The sequence below is a fragment of the Quercus suber genome, unplaced genomic scaffold (assembly GCF_002906115.3).
Source record: "Quercus suber isolate HL8 unplaced genomic scaffold, Cork oak 2.0 scaffold_752, whole genome shotgun sequence".
NCBI classification, from domain to species: Eukaryota; Viridiplantae; Streptophyta; class Magnoliopsida; order Fagales; family Fagaceae; genus Quercus; species Quercus suber.
This window is the reverse complement of record NW_027070188.1, coordinates 19,592-35,044: the sequence shown is the minus strand read 5'-3', so window position 1 is coordinate 35,044 and position 15,453 is coordinate 19,592. Positions and strand designations below refer to the sequence as shown.

Genomic DNA, 15,453 nt, shown 5'->3' with positions numbered 1-15,453 from the left:
AACAAAAGAGTTAATATAGAAACTAAAGTCATATGATGAGAAAAGAATGGTACCAGTTACAAAAATGTGTCACCATGCTTGTCCTTTTGAATACTCTCTTATTTTTTCCCTTTTTTTTTGCGTTTTCCTTAAATGACTTCCAGAATACTCTATCTATCATATTTGGAGATGGGAATATAGTGAGGAAGGGAGAGGTTCACATGGGTTCTACAAAGATTTTAACAAAAAGAGATGTTAAGACTTTGTCTTTGGCTTGCTATTGGGACTGGGGATCAAAGGGAGATTAGGACTAAACCCTTTAAAAACTAAAATTATTGTTGTTACTGATAGGCCAATTTCACAACTTTTTTTTACAATCAATTGAGATGGTATATTGTGATTAATGCAATGTCACAACCTATCACTTCAATAGCAATTATGAAAAAAAGATCGTAAAATTTATCGCGTAACAATACTTACTGATTAATATATATTGCTAATTTTTGCCAAATAGATTGTAACTTAATAACTTTTTTTTTTCACAATTTAAGTTGTTAATTGTACAAATATCTGTCATTAGCATTACTTTTAGTATGCAGTATGCACTAACCACAAGATATCACCTAAAAAATGCTGAAAATTTTTATTTGTCTCCCTTAACTTATTAATATATTATTATATATAACTGTTAATTACATTTTTTATCTCAATTTTTTTATAGGATTTTGATGATCTCAATTTTTACCCACCTTTTTTAGGCACTAATTAAAAGTAAAGGACTAATTACGTGTCTTCAAAGTCCTCATTTCTTCAACCAATACCACACAAGAACTCTCTGTTCTCTTTCGGACCCTGCTATTACCAATAAACTTGACAACCAAGTCAATTTCAAGATTACCCTTTTGTCTACTCATTGTCTCTCTCTGCAGGTATTGGTTGAGGGCAAAGCTTGGTCCAGAACAACGATTCTAAACAGGCCCTCTGTGCTCAATTGTCTTAGTACTGCAATGCTATGTGTTCTCATTGGATGATACTTTTGTTTCTCTGTGTATGTCTTTTTGGCTATTGGGTTGTCACCCAATGTGTATATATTGGCTCAGTTGAAAGATTTGTTATCTGGGTCTTTGTTTTTATGGTGTTTGATTGAGAAAACACACCCACGTCTTAGCTTCAGCCTATTATAGGAATTAAGGCAATGAATGACATTTACTATAAACAAAATATTTAAGGTTAACTGTACTTGGTCAAATAGATGTTGGGTTGACTATTTTTTCCCTTCGAGTTTGGGATGGATTGTGGTTTCCCCAAACTTCAAGGGTAGATAGCTAGTGTAATTACTCCCAAGAGCGAATGTTTCTATTTTACCATTAACTACAGTACACATGCATTACATGTAATATAGTAGTTTTATAGGACTTTCAAAATAATTAATATAAACTTTAAATGACTAATTAGAAAATGAATGAAAACACATGACCAGTGACATAGAACTATATCTAAAAGGCAACAAACTAATTATTGGGGAGGTGCTTGGTGAATTCGTCTACACATTTGCCAACACATGAGAAAAGATAAATCAGAATGACACATCTTGTTCTGTCATTGTTCCAAAGCATATAAAGCTTATATGTGACAGATAAAAGTTGTACATAAAGTTGCAAAGGAAACTGGAACTCCTTTTTTCCTTTTCATGTATTTTTATTAAGTTGTCTTCATTATTACTCTAGGCATGACTTGGCCAAGGATTTTTCCTCAATGAGTTCTTTTGCTATTGCATCCATCATTGCCCTCAAGTACTCATCAATCTTGAGCCCTGCCATTGCATAAACAAGTACCAAACACTGAGTGCACTGAAATAGTCTCATATCATGCAAGTAATATCATAATATTTGGACCATTTCATAAAAATTTTGGAAGATAAAATGCTGACACAAAGCTATAGTAGGCTCTCATCTATCTATATATTACTAAAAGCTGAAGCGTAGCATTTATTGTTGCTACGCTCTAGTTGAGCCACATCAGCATCCACCTCATTATCATTTTCTTTCCCATTTTCCTATAATTGTTTTTAACATTTACTTTTTTTTTTTTTAATATTTACATTTTTCCAACCTTTCTTCATCCTTACCTTTTCATCTCTCCACTATCCTCTGCATAAATATTATTCTTCTTCTTTTCATCTCCCCACTACTCTCTACATAAATATTATTCTTCTTCTTTCTCTTCATCTTCCTTTACTTTGTCTCTTCTTATTCACACTCTCTTACTATAAATAGGTAACTATCTATTCCATTCTATGCATGGTTTTCTCTCACAAAAAAAGGTTCTCTCTCTCTCTCTCTCTCTCTCTCAATTTTTCAATGAATTTTTTATACATTCTTCTATTTATGCCAAATTACTAATCTTTGGGAATCCTTTCTTTTCTTTTTTTTCTTCTTTGTTTTTCTACACTAGAATCATTATGTTCATTTCTCACTTAATTTAATCGAGTAGTTTATCGGAATTCAAAAAAAGGTTCTCTCTCTCTTTTTCTCTCAATTTTTCGATGAATTTTTTATGCATTCTTCTATTTATGCCAAATTACTAATCTTTGGGAATTTTTTTTTTCTACACTAGAATCATTATGCTCATTTTCTCACTTAATTTAATTGGGTAGTTTGCAGGAATTCAAGTAAAACCAGACAATAAAGAATTTTACGGCATTGGAGAATGCCTGAATATATACCAACCAAAAGTTGAAAGTCAACAAATTTGTGGAGCTATGATTAAGTTTCAAACGGGATTGATGGTATTGCCAATGTTCTTTAATTAGCATCCTTATTTCTATTTCTCTATATATGTTTCCTAGAATTAGTATTAGTCTCATTTTTATTTTCTCTATTATATTCTAGGTAAACCAAAGAGTTCTTTAAAACTCTACATTGGTTAATGCCATTGAGATTTGTTTTTTAATTTTTTTTTTCCTCTTTAATTGTTAAATGTTACCCTTTTTTTGCTCTTTCTTATAACTCTAATTAATGTTGAAGGTTCTAAAAAAAAAAAAAAAAAAAAGTGTGTGTGTGTGTGTGTGTGTGTGTGTAGTTAAGGTTGATGGTTCTTTCTTACAGAGAAAAGAAAACGATTGAATTCTACATAAACCTGTACCTAAAGGGGACATGAGCCTTTGTTTATTTTATTAGAGACAATATATTAAAGGGGCATATCCTTTGGCCATTGCATTGCATTTCTTAGAGGTTAAAAGATAAAGCTTGTCATTATAGGAAAACATTTTGGGTGGGGATAAGGGCGTCATTTTGTTTGCTCTAAGAGTAACAACAGATCCTATTATAAAAGAAGCCCACAATCATATCACATGCTTACTACACCAACCATGAGCACTACTCATTATTCTCTCTCACAATGTTTCTACTACATTTGCATTTAGCAACCAAAGATTAAAATTTATTCCCAATAGAAGACTTGTAGAATCATTCAGTTTTTATAGGAAACTAGCCACAAACTCGCATGATGCGTGGGAATATAAATATTATGCAGTGAAGTGTAATATATAAAAAGTAACAATTACTTCAAGCATAGTCTTTTTTTTCCAAAAAAGAAAAGAAAAGATTTTTACACTTTTTTTTTTTAAAATCTTTTTATCTCTACAAATATATCATTTTAATATTTTTTGTGTGTATTTCATTAATAATTTTTAGGTGAACCATATTCATCTCTTAAAGAATAAGGAAATTATTATAATAAAAAAAATAATCACAAAATTACAGTGTTAACTTAACCAAAATTAAAATAAAACTAAAGAAATAAAAAATAGATTTTATAATAATTTATTAGTAAAAAAATTAGCAGGCATATTCAAATTTCTATTTCCAAAAACAACTAAGTATTAATCCAAACCAAAATTCAATCAAAATTATAAAAGGGAAAGAAAAGACTTTCTTATGGGAAATTAAAAAAAGCACAATCCTAAAACACATATTAAAAAAAAAAAAACCATCAATCTTAATTTGAGTTATAAGAAAGAAAAAAATCTTTTATGTGCAATTATTCTCTTTATTGGTAAAGAACAAAAATCTTTTATGTGCAATTGTTCTCTTTATTGGTATTTATTGTTATATATTTTATTTTTACTTTTTTTTCTTCTCATCTTATGTTATTCAACATTTAAAATAAGTCACATCTTCTACACCATTAAATTATTTATATTTTCTCTCTTTTTTATTTTTAATAATTAAACATGGAATATTTTATTTAAATAATAAAATTATCCTTAAAAAATTGTACTTTTTTTTTCATTTACACTTTGTCCAAGCTTTTTCCTTACCTTTATCTTTTCATCTCTCCATTACCTTCTACCTTAATATCACTATTCATCTCCCCACATCTTCCATATCATTAAATTATTTATATTTTTCTCTCCTTTTTATTTAAAAATTAAAAATTAAAAATCAATCAATATATATATAAAAGCAGAGACCTCATGCGGGAGTGCATGAGGTCCTGCCATGTGGCGCTCTATTAGAGCTCTATTAGGGTAATTATTGCATTTGACCTTCCACCTCACCTACTCTTAAAAAGTCAATTCTTACATGCATTTAGAAATAGAAACAATGCAGGTTACTTAATCGCTTCAGCAAAAATAGTTCATCTCTTTCTCTTTCTTTAACTCTTCAGTTCCCCCTTTATATTTAATGCACACTAACGTGTTTCTTTTGAAATCAATATCTATATCTATCTACAGCCTTTACAACTTGCTGGACACCTAGGAAAATGAATCGGTGTAACAATTCTTTGGAGAATAACCAAAATCCTATTAGATACCTCTATCCTTTCTTCCTCCATTGATGCCAATTTGCTTCAACTATCATATCTCCTTCTCAGAGCTATGCTTCGGATCCTAAATTGAATTGTAAGTTAATTCTTCCAATAAAAGATGGGTATATAATCTCTACAATCTCTCTTAAATCTTTGCTTTATTATTTTGATCTCTTTAAGTTTTGCTTTATTATTTTGGTTTGGACTCACGCAACTACATTTTTCTTACATGCACGCAAGTTGTTTGATAAAACAACTGAGTGTTTTGTTGTAGACAACGATTAATGTAGAAGCAGTGAACTATTTTTCATGTGCTCACATTGTAAATTGCAACAACACACTGTAAGTATGCTCTATGCTAGAGGTAACATTGTAAATTGCTTCAAATTGACACTGTTTTGGTTTTGCTATCCTTTTTGTAATGTGTATGGTTTGCTTAACTTGAGAATTTTGTCACTAGACCAATAACAAAAAAAGAAAACATAATAAAAAAATGAAAGACAAAAAAAAAAGTCTGCAACCGTGAAAGTTATGTTAAATGACGCCCATTCTACAACATTTTTATTTTGTATGTGGGAGTGATATTAGTAGAATCCAAAAGATTTAACAGTAAATTGGTTGGTTTGTAGACTACAAAAAGGAAAGGAGAGATCAATCATGGAATAAAGGGTCCTGAGTCAATTGCTGATCCTATGAACCGCATGCCTTTGATGGCCTTGATTGTTGCTGACCTTCCTGTAGGTCTCAATAGGGAAAGGTAAAGGTTCCACTTCAATCTTTGAATTAATATTTTAATTTATTTTCAGCACATTTTTTCTTTCCTTTTATTTTCTAATTTTAATTTTAATTTATGATTATATGTAGCTTAGACAAGTAGTGGATAATGTTGGGAAATGGGTAACGTATGGTTGTTGCCTAGAAATGTCTTACGATAGACTAAAACAACACCATACGTATGAAATTATTGGTCTTCATGGATTATACAAATATTGTCAAAATATTGTTGGATACCACACAAATTGGTTTGCATTTGGCCAAATACAAGTTTTGGTATGAATTTAAAAAATGATCAGCTTATATAAATTCAATTTTAGGAGTGTCAACTTTCCTAGAAGTTGATGCCCACTTATGTTAATAGACTATAATTTACTTTTCAAACTTGAGGAAAATTAATCTTTAATTTCATTAATTTAGTTTCTGTTGTCTTAAGTAGCATGGGCTCGATGAGGTTCTTAGAGGAATCCAAACATTTTACAAGATTCCACTCAAAGGCATTATTTCAACTTAGCTCTTTGAACAATATTACGTATGATTTGCATTTCCTATTGCATACTAAAGTTAAGGACACTATGCTTTGCATATGAAATTGACCACCTCATATGTTCTGAAAATAAAAACACAAGAACATGATTTGATTGTTATAGTTGCTTTATTAGTTTAAATTTTAAAGGGGATTCTCCTTGCTATTACTTTTTGGCTTTTATTATACTTTTATAGAAGCTATTATATTCAGCTGTAGTGACCATGCTAGCTAAATCTGGTACAAATATTTCAAATATGTGATAGAAATTATCATATACAAGGTACTTTCTCCTTTTCTTTTCTTTTTCTTTTCATTTTTCTTTTTACTTTTTAAAATTCAGTGCACATGTCAGGTCTTCATGATATTGATAATTGCTATATATTGTCTTAGTTCATACTTTGTTAAGAGCATTCCCAACCGCTTATGCAAAAAAAAAAAAAAAATGTGTTGTCTCACCAAAAGGCCATTTGTTTTATATTACATTACTACTCTTACAACAGACCTTACATCACATTCTTTATTTTACAATACACCATATTAAAATAAATTTTTACACCTAACACAAGTCATGCGTGTTTGAGTGACAAAAAAAGAATAAAAAAGGATTATGCGTGTTTGAGAGAGATATTGAGTAAGAGAGAATAAAAAAAAAACAGAAAAGAAAGAATGCATAGGCTATATAGTATCATCTAAAAATACATGATACTATAACAATGTTTAAAATTTGCTACAGGAATGCAAGACTGGTTATGTAAGGCTCCTTTTTTCTTTTTTCAATGAAAATCCTTACATACTTTGCATTTAATCCTGTTTTAAAGGACCAGATGAGAATGCTCTAATATTCTCTTTATTAAACTATTATTATATACTGGTAAGAGTGAAATTGTTGTGTCTTAAAGATTTCAATTTAAAATTCTAATCATCTATCATTCTATGCCAAATGCACAAACCAATTTGGTTCAAATCAGATAGATGAAAATCAGGATGGTTATCTAGGAAAAACTAATTATTGATATGTTGAATTTTTCATGTCCTTATGGACATTTTTGAGCATGCATTATTGGCATAAAATATTGCATTTATATCTTTTTATACTTACAAACATATCAATATTTTTTTAAGGTTGAAGCATTTCCTGAAAAGTCAAATGAAGAGTACGGTACTTGGATTCTTGACTCATAGAAGTGGGGATGTTTGAGGGACTTTTGGTTCTTGATCGGGTAAGGCTTCATTGTCCATAAGATGTAACTTAAAGCATATGGGTTTAAATAGAAATAATGATTGTAGAAGGCGTGTTGAGGTTTATGCTTTTCTATGGACAAAGTGATGTCTGGTTTTGCTACAGGGCTTGAAGGCGTTATATGGAATTTTTGGTTTAACTATATTTTCTTGCAAGATATTCACACAATATAAATTTAATTTTTCATGCCTATTTCAATTACATGTTCTTTCTCCTTTGATTTTAACTTAGCTCTTTATCAATGTTGATTCTTTGTCGTTTTTTGGGGATATGTCTTTCATTCCCCCCCAAAAAAAAGAAAAAAAAGAAAGAAAGATATTAATCTTTTCATTCTTGATCAATTTTTAATGCTATTTGGATGTAGTTAAGCATTAGGGGAGTAGACCTCATTTTAGTTCATGTGGTTATTAATGAACTTAGTGTAAGACAATGAGTTAAAAGGTCTAAGTTTACATGTGTTGAAGAAAAAATTTATGCAATCTTCCTTAGAAGGTGGAGCATTCAAACAATGACGCTATAGTACTATAAAGATTGAAAAATTGCTTTTTTAATTAATAATAACGTATAGTTTTAAGGCATGTACATGCTTATATTTGGCAAGTTGCTATGTTAAAGTACAAAATATTCTATGTATGATGAAAATTTGAAAGTTTTATTGGGGCATTCAAATATATGTGTTTTGGAATCACTTTTCAACCATTGTGGATTCAGTTTGTTAAATGACTGCATATTGCAAAAGGTCATATTCATATTAGTTTGGGAGACTTACAAAAAATAACATAGTGTTGCCAAATTTGAATTTGGCACTAACTGTAGTCCTAGAAAAATTTATTAATTTTGAGCTTTAATAGGATTTGATCAAACATTGAAATGTGGAGGACAGTGGTACTTTTTTTAAATGCTGATCTCTTTAATTTCTTAGAGATTGTAAATATATGTCTCATTACACTTCTACAGTTCATGATAAAACACTACACAACAAATGATACCCAACTTTGGAATAAAAAACATGGCTAGAGACTAAGGTTTACTAAGGTTTAGTTTGAATTTAGTTTTACTAGCAAGCTTCGTAGATTAACTATTATGTTAAGGTCAAACGTTGTGGACTTGTGAGTTTTGTAAAGATTGTGATTAACTGTGAGTGTTTGGGATGTGTATTTTTGTTTTAGAATTAAGAAGAAAGAGAAAGACATATTTTATATCAACTTTTATTTTACAATATTCCTCCAAAGTTGTTTTCTTATTTCTCATTAATTATAATGGATATGTGTGTGCAATTTATAATTGTTGCTTCTTATGATGAACTCATTACTAACAAAGTTCTATAATAATTATGCTATATAATATATGTACAGCATACTCCAAAGCCATCTTACATAAAACATTACAACATTATCCGTGCTTTGCACGGGCAACTTACTAGTTTTACTTAATTTCAATAAATAAAAGTGTCATCATAAAGTGGAGTAATACTAGGGACACACTCATTCTCAAACCCAATACATCAAAGAAAAAATATAATACAAAACAAATGCCAATTGGGAAACACTAAATTTAAAAAAAAAAAAATAATAATGAGGATATCAAACCAAATATAATATAAAGAAACTAATAGTTATGGATATACTAACTTAAGAGTAGCAAAATTAAATGAACAAAAAAAAACTTCAATGCATATTTAACGCAATAAAATCATCATCAAAATTTGGAAAACAATAGGCAGCTTATGGAGAGAGAGACAGAGAGATGGTAAAGAAAAAAAAAAAATCAAATGTCAATTAGTAACTATTAATTGGAAAACAAAAAGGTTGTAAAGAGAAGTAAAAATAAAAAATAAATATGACCAATATGGAGAACATTAAAAACTTTACGGTGCAATAAAATCAACTGTTACATTCACTGAAAAAATTGAATCAATAATCAATTATTATACACAATCATAGCAATATATTTAAACTTAAAACTAATCAAACTCTAATTCATAACTAAAAAGAGATGTTCTCATGTAATAATAGAAATTACATAAGAAATAAAGTTAGAAATTTTAAAATCCATTTTTTGACATTTCATTTAACTTTATATATATATATATATATATGAACGGTTTTAGACCCCTTAAACACACAGATTGCGTAGCCTAGATTAATTAGCCAAGTTGTTACTTAGTCAGATTAAGCAATTCTAGGTTAAAACAATCCAAACAATCATATCAAGATATAAAGCAGCGGAAAATAAATAACACAAGATATGATCACCCAGGAAACCACACGGTAAAAACCTGGGGAGGATTTGACCCACTGATCCTCAAGGCTAACCTGAATTCACTATGAAAGAATTGAAGTTCGTACAAAAGGACTACAAGCTCCCCGTTCGACTTCCTAATGCTACCCACCAGTAGAACTTCCTGACACGACCACGCGCAGTATGAACCGTTCATCAAGTGAGAGCCTACAGATAGGAAATGAAATATTGTCCATCACCGCACAACATAATAAATAGAAGGGGTACAACAGTCATGCTTTATGAAATCCTAGGTGTTTTGTCATTCCAAGTCCTGTTATAGAGTTCTTTCACGGCCTTCACTCACCTTCAACTTCAAGTCTTTCCAAGTGCTACAGGTTCTAAAGTCTTAGTTATTAGTTACTAGTCTAATGAAATAACCCTACATGGAAGCGTAAAAATGGTTGCACATGCAAGTACTGACCCTTGATTACTGAAGGTGAACTCAAGTGTAGCATAAGGAGTGTGACATTTGGATTCAGAGCAAGGGCATTCTTTAGGTAACCTCCCAACAATATGGCTCATGGATCAGGGCAATTTATACTGGTACTCCAAAGAAGAATGTTGTTCATGTATCGGGGTACTACGAAGACCGGAAAGAAAACATCTCAACTCAACGGCGACTGGCAAACAAGGCTGGTTCTTGCCCGGTGCCACCACCCAATAAGGGGAATGAAGCAAATAAGGAAGTTTCTGATATGGAGGCAGATTTTGTGGTTATATAGAATTCAAATTCCCAAGAGTCCACGGTTTCAAAAAATGTTTCCATTCCTAGCTCAGAGGATCACGGAAATAAAGGGGATTCTTTTTCTCAAAAATTAAGGGATATTGATGAAGAGATAGGGTATTACGAGGACCCCTTAAAATCAGTTCACACTGAGGTCAGCAACATGCATAAGGAAAACTCTCCACTTTACAATCTTGGCTCATTAAGTGATGACCTGGATTCAAGTCATGTGATATCACGTGCCCCCTTCCTAGTTCCCTTCTTCTCCAAACTCAGGTACCACCTCTCCACGATATTTCTAATTCCTTACAGGTATCTGAGAACAGTGATGGTGCGGTCTTAGTTAAATGGAAACATCTTCCTCGCACGATGTTGGGCTCTCCATTTGTTAGTACTGACACTGTTGGTTCAAAACGTCCCATGGATATGGCCTCTAATCTCAGTGCATTACCAAGCAAAAAAATTCTGGTTTCACACTCGGATAAGGAAAATCAATTTGTATTGGTGACGGCTAGTTTCCAGCCCCGCCATGAACAATGAGTTGCATAGTTTGAAACTACAAGGGGCTTGGGAACCAACTAGCAGTTCAAGAGCTTGTGGAATTGGTGCAGGCAAAAGCTCCTGCTGTCATGTTCTTAGCTGAAACATTGACAGATGAGGCAATGCTTTACATAAAGGATCGGATTCATTTTGATAAAAAAAAATTTGTTCAAAGATTAAATAAAAGGGGTGGTTTGGTGTTGTTTTGGAAATCTGGTACTGAAGTTGATGTAGTGTCATCATCACTGAATCATATTGATGCTACAAGTAAAAAAAGCTCCGAGGAGGCTTGGTGATTCACTAGTTTTTACGGTGAACCAGAAACATACAGGAGACATGAGTCATGGGATCTTCTTAAACAGTTACATAGGCAAAGCTCCTTACCATGGCTTTGCGCTGGCGATTTTAATGAGATAACAAAACAGTCGGAAAAGTTAAGAGGGCAGTTGAGACCTTACACCCAAATGCAGATTTTTAGGGAAGCGTTGGATGAATGTGAATTGATGGATTTGGGATTCAAAGGCTCCCCTTATACATGGAGTAAACACTATCGAAGTGGGGCATCAATCTGGGAATGACTGGACAGAGCAGTAGCTTTGCAAGAATGGTTCGTCAAATTTCCTAGCTCTCGGGTTCACCATGTGGATAGCTCGACCTCCAATTATAAATTTTTATGGATAGAGTTATCAGACCTGGACTTTCAGCAGAAGAAAAAAAAAAGATTTTTAGGTTCGAAGAAATGTGGTTAGCGAACAAAGGGTGTGGCAAAATAGTTGAAGGAGTGTGGCAAGCTAGTTATGATGAGGCCGAGAACATGAGGGTCATTAGGAAAATTGAGAATTGCGAGAAGGAGTTAACCAGCTGGAGTAGAGATAACTTCAATAATGTCCAAAGAGAGCTTGAAAAAAAAAAAGGAAAGAGCTAACTCGGGTTGAATAGCAAGCTGTGAGTACAGGGGACTCTTCTCGGATTCTACACTTAAAAAAGGAGATTAACGTGTTAATGGGCAAAGAAGAAAGAATGTGGAGGCAGAGGGCAAGATTTACCTTCATTAAAGAGGGTGACTGTAATACCCGCTTCTTCCATTGTCATGCCACACAAAGGAAGCAAAGGAATAGTATCACAAGTATCTAGAATCAAGCCAATGAGATGTGTTCTGATAAGGAGCAAATTGCAGCAACTTTTGTGGAGTTCTACCAACATTTATTCACTTCTTCCAATCCGGAAATGACTTAGGCAAACCTGAACTCTATACCCAAGATTGTGACAAGGGAGATGAATAAGATATTGACTGGTGAGTATCAAGAATGGGAGGTTGAGGCAGCTTAAAAACAAATGGCTCCCCTCAAAGCATCAGGACTCGACAGAATGCCACCATTATTCTATCAAAACTTTTGGCATCTGGTTAGAGGTGATGTTACCCATACTATACTGCATTTCTTAAATTCAGGTTCATTGCCTAATCCATTAAATCATACTTTCATTTGCTTGATTCCTAAAACTAAAAATCTTGAGTTAGCTTCTGAGTTTAGACCAATTAGGTTGTGCAATGTGTTGTATAAAATCTTCTCAAAAGTGGTAGCAAACAGATTGAAGAGAGTGTTAACCCATATCTTTTCTGAACACCAAAGTGCTTTCATTAAAGGCCGTTTAATCACAGATAATATTTTAGTGGCTTATGAGACTTTGCATTATATGAAGAACCATAATTCAGGGAGGTCGGGTTTTATGGCTCTCAAGCTTGATATGAGCAAAGCCTATGATAGTGTGAAATGGTCTTTTTTGAAAAAGGTTATGTTGTAAATGGGTTTTGATGAGCGGTGGGTGGCCCTAATTATGGAAAGTATCACTATGGTGACATACTCCATCCTAATTAATGGAGAGCCCATGGGTAACATTAAGCCAAGTAGGGGTATTCGCCAAGGTGATCCACTTTCACCTTACCTTTTTCTGGTATGCTTCGAGGGTCTTCATAGAATGATTCAAAAAGCGGCATGCAATGGTGATATCAATGGTGTATCAATTTGTCATAGTGGTCCAAAGTTGACTCACTCGTTCTTTGCAGATGATAGCCTTTTGTTTTGTAGGGCTACTATACAGGAATGTCAAAATGTGTTGGAGATTCTTGCTGCCTATGAGAGGGTCTCGGGTCAAAGATTGAATAGAGACAAGATAGCTCTCTTTTTTAGTAAATCTACGCCACGAGACCAACAAAATCAAATTATGGCTGAACTTGGGGTGTCGGAGTTGAAACAATATGAAGAGTATTTTTATTGGCCATGGTGGGAAGAAATAAACAGGCTAGCTTTGGGAAAATAAAACAAAGGGTATGGAAGAGTTTGCAGGGTTGGGAAGGCAAACTCTTGTCTTAAGCGGGATGAGAAGTTCTTATCAAATTAGTGATTCAAGCAATTCCCACGTTCACAATGAGTTGTTTCAAGCTTCCGGTTACTTTGTGCCATGAAATTGAGGCAATAGTGAGAAAGTTTTGGTGGGGTCAAAGGGGAGAGAGGAGGAAAGTTCATTGGGTAAGATGGGATGATTTGTGTAGACATAAAAATCAAGTGGGGATGGGGTTTAAGGACCTCACTTTATTTAATGAGGCTATGCTTGCCAAGTTAGCTTGGAGACTTCTTCATGATGATAACTCCCTCTTTTATAGGGTCTTCAAGGCTTGTTTCTTTCCCACAGGAACCATTCTTGAAGCAAAGGAGTCAGCCTCTACCTCATACACATGGAAGAGCATACTTAAGGGTCGTGAGGTCATTTTAAAGGGGGCACTGGAGGGTGGGTGATGGGCAGCATATACGGATATGGGGTGATAATTGGCTTCCTCTGAAGAGTAAGGCCATAGTTACATCTCCTCAGAATTTTGGGCAGGCGAATACATCTGTGGCAGTTTTGATTAATAAGTCTACTCAGAGTTGGCGAAGTGATGTTATTGACCATGTCTTTGAACCAGTAAAAGCAGCAGTCATCAAATGCATCCCACTATGTTTATTCAGCCAAAAGGACAAGCTCATTTGGCCGTTCACCCCATCAGGTCAATACTCAGTGAAGTCGGGATATCACTTCTTGTATAAAGGCAGTGAACCGGTCCAATTAACAGCAGAAGATTCAATTTTTTGGAAGAAGATTTGGGGTCTACAAGTCCCAAACAAAGTGAAAAACTTCGTTTGGGGAGCGTGCAAGAAAGCTCTCCCAACAAAAGTTAACTTGTTTCGCAGGAAGATTGCTCAAAACGCTCTCTATGAGAGCTGCAAGGTGCGATCTGAGGATGGCTCACACTCTATTTTCTTTTGTTCTGATGTGTAGGTAGTCGGAGGTCTAATCCGCAATGGAGCTGGCTCTCGGCATTGGAAGGTCAGTCTATGAAGGACATCTTCAAGTTTGCCTTATCAGAAAACAAAGACACAAAGTTGCTAGCATTTATGGGGTGGGCAATTTGGAACCGTCGAAATCAGATCCATTTCAATGAAGTAGCGTGCCCCTTGAATCAAATTTTCAACTTATCAAAGGAGAGGAAAGCTAAGTTTGAAGGTACCAGACCATCCATCCCGAAGCTGGTACACAGAAACCATGTCCGTTGGAGGCCACCAAATACAGACGAGATGAAGGTAAACTACGATGGCGCAATTTTCTCAGAAGAAGGTAGAGCCGGACTGGGAGTGGTGGTTTGCAATTCGAATGGTGCAGTAATCGCTTCACTATCTCAGTAAATACCATTGCCAGCAACTGTTACTCAGGTAGAAGCACTGGCAGCAAGGAGAGCAGCTGAATTCGCAGTAGAACTTGGCATCACTTCTGCGGTGTTAGAGGGAGATTCGAACATCATTCATAGGGTGTTGATAGACACAGAATCGTCCCTAGCTTTACATGGTCATATAATTCATGATGTAAAACAGTTGGCTACTTATTTTGCTTGTATACGTTTTGTTCATGTTTGTAGACAAGGAAATAATGTCGCCCACGCTTTGGCAAGAAGGGCAATTATGTTGCCCGATTTAAATGTCTAGATGGAAAATGTACCACTAGATATCCTTCATGTAGTTCAGGCTGATTTAGCCTCTTTTGCTTAATATAAGGAAGTATTTCATTCTCCAAAAAAAAAAAAAACTTAGACAGTGAAAACATATGGTTTGAAGAAAGCCCTGTTTTTCAGTGCTCTTGATCTCTCATTATGTACTTTCTCTTAATCTCTCTTAATGAATTGATATCATGGTTTAACTTCAAAAAAAAGAAAAACTTGAATATATTATCAAGCATTGATATATTAGATTGTCTTTTAAAATATGCCAGTTACATTGGAACAGCAAAAATTGAAATAGTACTAGACAGACAAAAAAAGACAGTCTTATCAAAAAAATAAAATAAAATAAGGCAGGAATGTAATAAATCTAGATTAAGTTACATTTTTTGGCTAAAGATCATATTGCTCCTGAAATTAAAAATCCCTGCACATGTTAGTGCTCCAATCAATTTTTATGGTTCCCAACTCTTATTAATAGGATGACAATAACCATTATAGGATTTTCATTTCACAAATGCAGTTGTGCACTTTCCACAATTGCC

At 33.6% G+C, this 15,453-nt stretch overlaps 2 long non-coding RNA genes across 5 annotated transcripts; one reads left to right on the top strand and one right to left on the bottom strand.

Annotated features, from left to right (window-relative positions):
• Positions 1-1,551: 1,551 nt before the first annotated feature.
• Positions 1,552-2,273, bottom strand: LOC136061197 (uncharacterized). Its single transcript, XR_010626343.1, has 2 exons — positions 2,108-2,273; positions 1,552-1,792 (listed from the first exon to the last, which is right to left on the bottom strand). It is a non-coding gene; the product is annotated as an uncharacterized LOC136061197 (long non-coding RNA).
• A 216-nt stretch (positions 2,274-2,489) lies between these two features.
• Positions 2,490-7,579, top strand: LOC112011450 (uncharacterized). Of its 4 annotated transcripts, none has more exons than XR_010626349.1 (4): positions 2,490-2,767; positions 4,718-4,885; positions 5,421-5,548; positions 7,217-7,579. It is a non-coding gene; the product is annotated as an uncharacterized LOC112011450 (long non-coding RNA). The 4 variants fall into 4 exon arrangements; XR_010626348.1 differs by lacking the exon at positions 2,490-2,767 and adding an exon at positions 5,032-5,133 and having other exon boundaries at positions 4,409-4,885; XR_010626347.1 differs by lacking the exon at positions 2,490-2,767 and having other exon boundaries at positions 4,380-4,885; positions 5,032-5,548.
• The last annotated feature ends 7,874 nt before the right edge of the window (positions 7,580-15,453 follow it).